General features: G+C 38.9%; 1 protein-coding gene across 20 annotated transcripts in view; it reads right to left on the bottom strand.

Moving 5' to 3' along the window:
* The window catches only part of Pard3 (par-3 family cell polarity regulator), a 626,126-nt gene that overhangs the window by 67,028 nt on the left and 553,098 nt on the right, over window positions 1–6,000 (bottom strand). The window lies entirely within an intron of this gene.

Raw genomic sequence — 6,000 nt, 5'->3', positions numbered from 1 at the left:
GAATGTGGTGCTTAAAAAATATAATAATTTAAACTTCTCATAATTTGCAGAATGCTTTCATAATTTTAACAAGAACCCGGTACATTACTGATGATGGAATTGTGATTCTAAGATATAAATAAATGGACATGGTTAGGCTATGACAGAAAACAAGCATCAGCAACAGAACTGAAGCTGGGCAGTGGCTAATGGTATCTGCGATCTCATCCTGAAGTTCAGGAGCTGAGGAAGGGAGAGAGAAATGCAAGGGGAAAACACCCAGACAGGGAGAGGAGATGTCCATGCTTCTGCCGGCCCTTGTAGAACACAAACAACTCGTAGGAAATCATTCACAGCAAGCTCGGACACCCAGCAGAAAGTTCAGAGACTGTTTTAAAATTTATTGTAGGTCACAGGAGCCCAAAGTGGAAGTATCTATAAATAGCTCGGGGGTCTGGTGAGATAGCCCTCTGGTGGAACATTTCGGCTGTGTGACGGCTGCCCCTTCTCCAAATGCACATGGTGCACTGCCATTCCTCAGCTGGAGAAGGCCTCTTAATGAGCAGAGCTCCGAGCACAGAGAATGGTTTCCATCACTGAGTGACAGGAGATACCTGAGCATTTCAGTGGAGGAAAAGCAAAGCTGCATATAAATCAACTCAAAATGTAAACACACCACTTAAGTATTAATCAAAGTAATTATAGAAAAACAGTCCGGAAAATCTCTGTAACAATCCAAGATAAATAAATATCCCTTCCTAAAAGGAAGCTCAGCACTCATTTGTTCATAACCTAACTTGACTTTACTCACATAATTCATGCCCAATACCATGTGTTTGGCCGTATCTGTCTGAAATAAAGTTATCTAAGCTTCTAGCACGTCTACACAAAACACAAATTCAAGCTTAGAAGAGAAGAGTAAGTCCAAGGTAAAAAGCAATTAAAATAATCACAACATACATCAAACTGAAACATGCATTACACTTTCAATAGAGTCTGGTTTTCAACACATAAAAGAGGAGAAGGACCCTCAGGCAGGGTAGCAGGTATGCTGCAGACCAGACTTTGGTTACAACTCTCTATTAATACAGGGCAGCAGGAACTCAGGCAGCTAGAAATATGTGAGGGGCTGGTCCCCAGTATTTGTGGGGGTGGAGATGTAACTTTGCTGAGGTAGAATGGGAAGAAGGGCTCTCTAAAGAGAAGGGAGCTGAGTCCCAAGTGACACATAAGACCCACTATGAAAAAATACAACAGCAGCAAGAAGAAACAGCCAATGCAAAGGCCCTGAGGCAATTAACAATGTGCTTGTAGAATAGAAGGAAAGCCTCATTGGCTAAAGCATTGTTAGGGAAGAATATCTAGCTCCACGCTTGGTATACTACACTGGCTTCTTAAAAGTTACTTCCTTCCCATCTTCTGAGTTCTTTAGAATTGAAGGAAGGGCTAGGCTAAGTAACCCATGAGTATCACCTACATAGTTTTTTCCATCAGGAAAGCAACTAACAAAGGTACTTATTAGCTGTGTGACCAGAGGTGAGTGACTTCACCTCTCTGAACCTAAGTGTAAAATAAGGATAATTACTAACATGTTGATAAGATTACTGTGCTGATGCACACACACGCACACACACACACACAAAACAAAAAAACAGGTGTGTAACATTATTGCTACACATTATAAACACCCCTGGCTTCTACCAGTTTCTTTTAAAGGGCACTTTCTTGAGTAGATTTTGTTTTAACAGGTCATTCATTAACTTCTTGAGGTACTTCAAGCTCAAGTGCTAAAACCAATGACAACACCAGACCAATTATAAACACTGATCAGCCAGCTCTGAGCTCTTAACTCAGTGGGAAGCTATGATCCAATTAGCAAAAGTCTGGTTTGTATATTGCCGTTCAAAAATACTTATCTGTATAATGTCCACTTTGCAAGTTAAAAAACATTCATATGCTAAAATTCAGAGGGACATTTTCATTTCAAAATTTCCCCAAGCCTTGTCAAGTGCTGTGGAGAAAAATGAGCTATAAAATCTTAAATACTGCTTTCAAAACAAAAGGCAAACCCAACCAAGAGTCACATCACTATAATTTCTAATTGCTGATCAAAATGTGTTTAGAAATTACAATTTTCTAATGTTTGCAAAATTTATTTCATCAAAAATCAGTTAATATAGCAGTTTACTATTCATACAACAACAGGTAACCACTCCTCTTTTTGGAACCTGCTGACATCTGGTTACATGGCATTGTTCTGAAACTTCCTAATTCAGGAAGTTCCTGCAGGAAACATTGTGTTTGACCTCTATGCAAATGACCCTCCTCTCAGAATTTGCTACCAATGGTGCCTTTGAAAGCTCCCCAATGAAGGCATACCTCCATGTTTTAACATCAATACCCAAGGCAGGATAAGTAGAAAAGTGAAAAGCTGCACAGTTGGAAACAAGATTAGTCCTCAGAGATGCCCCCAATTTGTGGCATTAGGGTCAACTAAATGTGTCAGATAAGAATTTGGTGAATTTACTTCAGCTAGCACTGCTCTCCTTCTGAGGACACAGGGCTGATGAAAAGCCAGCTGTTTTCAATCTGTAAAGCTTAACACTAGTGCACAGCAAAACCAGCTGGTAACAGCCTGAAAGAAAGTGTGTGTCTCTCTGGGAGGAGTCTGCAGCCCTGGCTTGTTTGATCTGTCACACACACCAGAGCTCTGCCCTTCCCGAGGCCATGTCTGTCCCTGTCCACACAGCCAGTTCAAGCAAAAACTTTTAAGCAGCAACAGGATCATCTCATTTTTTTCTTACAGTTCAAAACTGAAATGCACATTTTTCCCCAAATAGATCTCTTCCTATATATTAGTAAACATGAAAGTAACACGAAAATCATTTAACAAAAAATATGTAACCATTGCATCTGACTTTGTAGTAAAGACATACATGTGTATGAATATAAAATACATCTCAAGAGTTCACGTGCCATAAATTCCTATGACTTTTTGGAAAGGGCCAGACTGAAGTTAGCTTTTGAACCAACTTAGAAAGGGTTGTCCAAATTACTCGAATTTTTGGAAAACTGGAAGTAATGGGAATCTATTTAGGGAAACAACTGGATATAACCAACTTTTGGTGGCTGCAAAAGTAACTCATCTGCTCCAATATGGTACTGGCTAGAAAATCATGAGCAAATGTTACCTATTCAGTAAAAGCTAACTCCCTCAATACCAATAACAAGTAGCACTTTATTGGTCTAGCTTTAAATTATATTTCTTAGAGAGGAGAGAGAGAGAGAGAGAGAGAGAGAGAGGGAAAAGAAAGAATCATAAATTCCTATAGTCCCATTGCTTAACAGGTCAGAATTAGTTTGACTTAACTTTGTGTAAATGGTTTTTCTAGGCTGGGCCATTATTATTCTCTATGAATAGTGCATCTTTCTCATCATAAGAAATACAAATGCATAACATTTACTGGTAAATTACATCAACTTTGCAAAAACAATCAAATAACCATAACATGTACGTCACATAAGCAGTTGGGAGAAATGAAAATACTCATATGACATAGAAAGAAGAAAGAAAACAGACCTGAGTCACTAGACCATAAGCAGGGAATTGCTTTTCTCATGTAAAGGTCTTTAAGGACAACCCTGAAGTCTGACAGGAAACAGGAATTCAAAACCCTGTACTTATCAATAGAGTAGTGATTGATTAAATAAATCAGTGAATGAATGAATCTTTGAATTAGCTATTAAAACAGCAAAAGAAATACTGATTTCCAGTGTGGTTTGGCTGCTGCATGTCCTCATATCGCAAGAACAAGTGAATTGCGCTCAAATCTTTACTCTGGGATTTCAGACCAATTCCAAGCAGAGCTTTGGAAATAAAAAGGCAAACAATAGGCAAACAAATATCTCATAACAAATGCCTGGAATCACCAAAAAGAAACGAAATTGTTAGCTGATAGGCCTCCATCCACAGCCATAATATCCAGGTTTATTTCCCACACAGGCTGATCAACATTCTACCTATGTTGTTCTTTCTCATAAAAATTCCACTCCACCCCCTCAGCTCCCAGGCCTGCAGTGTTCTCTAACTTGCATATCCACTCTGGCAAGAATCACTAGCCCTCCTTCGTGATTAGTTATCAATGGCACCCCCTGGCTCATGGGGGTTCAGAGAATTAATTAATGTTTGCAAAGTGCTTGTAGATCCACAAGCCAAGGGGTATTATATAAATGCAAATTATTAGCATTATTCTGTTTTGCAGTGGGGCAGACTGCCCAGAGCACTTATTCACGCCTTATAAGAAAAACCAAAGTCTCTTTAACTAGGTCTTCCTCTGTTAGAGGGATAGCCGATTTACAATCCCAGGTCACCAGTGCCTGCACATCAGCCTATGTTCGGGGCCTCTGGATTTTTCTTTCTCTTTTTCTTTTTTTTTCTTTTCTGAGCCACTAGACTTTTCCCTTAAGAAGCTATTTCGGTATTCTTTCTTCTTATGTTCAAGGCCTGCAAAAGAGATCAGACCCAGACCCTACTAGTAAAAACAAATCTCATGTCCAGAAAGGAGCTTCACATCTCACTTCCTCAACTTTTGGAGGAGGCACGACAGAGGTCTTGAATTTTTTTAGAAAGTTCACCTTGTGCCTGCGAATTCCACTGAATTCCACTCTGAGTGATCACACTCCGCTCACCTCCAGGTCTCCTGCTGCTTCACTGCACGGAGTATTTACTGCCACTTCCTGCACTTGAAGGTTCTGCAGTCTCTCCTTTTCTGTTTAAACAAATGCGGTTTCACCTGCCATAGACCCTTTCTTGGGAAGGGAATAAAGGAGGAGTAGAGACAGGGACTATCACTGTTAGGACCTGGACCCCTGGTTTATGTTGTTATGTAGATTGGATGAGCTATTAATATATCATGTTTACACAGGTCTTTTCTGCCTTTATCTATGTTATTTTCACTTTAAACTCAGGAAAACAGTTAGGAGCTTATGTAAGCATCATTTTAGGTCTGGATCTGAAAATATTTTGGGTAACTGCAGTCTTTGAGAACTCCATTCCTTCATACTAAAGAACACTGTCTTTCATATGTCATTAGTATTATACAATGCTAGAAGCACACTTATGTGTCATACAGATCTTCAAACATACTTAAATGGGTTAAATTTGTCTTCGTGTATATTAAAAACAGAGACTAGAATAAAAGATGAAAAGAGAAGAAAAGACTATTTTAAGGACTTTTTTTAATTACTGGATATTTATTGAATTGCTATACGCAACACAAACTTGGCATTTATCTTTAAGATATTTACCTCTCCTATTTCAGTTAATGGACATTTAGTAACTTTGGTAGAAAGAGAACAGGACAGATAGCAACTAAAACTCTTAACCAGGGCTTCATCTCTCAATTAGTATAGTTACGAGCAACAATGACTGACCCCAGAGTAGACAGCCAGCTAAGGAGGAATCTCAAAATCAGAAAAGTAAAAATAACATTTTATATTGTATATTACATATATTAAACATCACACTGTGGAGTTTGACAGTTTAAGGCATGCTTTAAGTTTTGCCTCATTTAATTCTCATGACCACCCCCAAGAATACATACAAATTATGTTTATTAATAGATGCACCCACCCAAACTTGGGCCCACGAGGCAGGCAGAACTTGGAGGAAGGTGGGCTCTCAACTCAAATGATGAGCAAGATGTGGGGCAATGAAAGGAGGGAAGAAATACAGAACAGTAGGAAGGAAGGGATGTTCAAGAAACCATGATACAACTTTCTCAAAATCCAACCAGAGTCTAGAATGTTCCATCAGGAAGATCTGCATACACTATGATTCACATACATAGGAGTTGTTGGGCTGGGGTTGTGGCTCAGGGGTAGAGCGCTTGCTTCACACATATGAGACACTGGGTTTGATTCTCAGTACTGCATATAAATAAATGAATAAAATAAAGGTCCATCAACAACTAAAAAAATATATTTAAAAGAAAAAAAAAAAGAATAAGAGTTGTCCCCTAA

This window comes from Marmota marmota, unplaced genomic scaffold (assembly GCF_001458135.2).
Source record: "Marmota marmota marmota unplaced genomic scaffold, marMar, whole genome shotgun sequence".
Classification (NCBI taxonomy): domain Eukaryota; kingdom Metazoa; phylum Chordata; class Mammalia; order Rodentia; family Sciuridae; genus Marmota; species Marmota marmota.
Note: the sequence above shows the minus strand (reverse complement) of the source record. Positions and strands in the feature narration are given on the sequence as shown.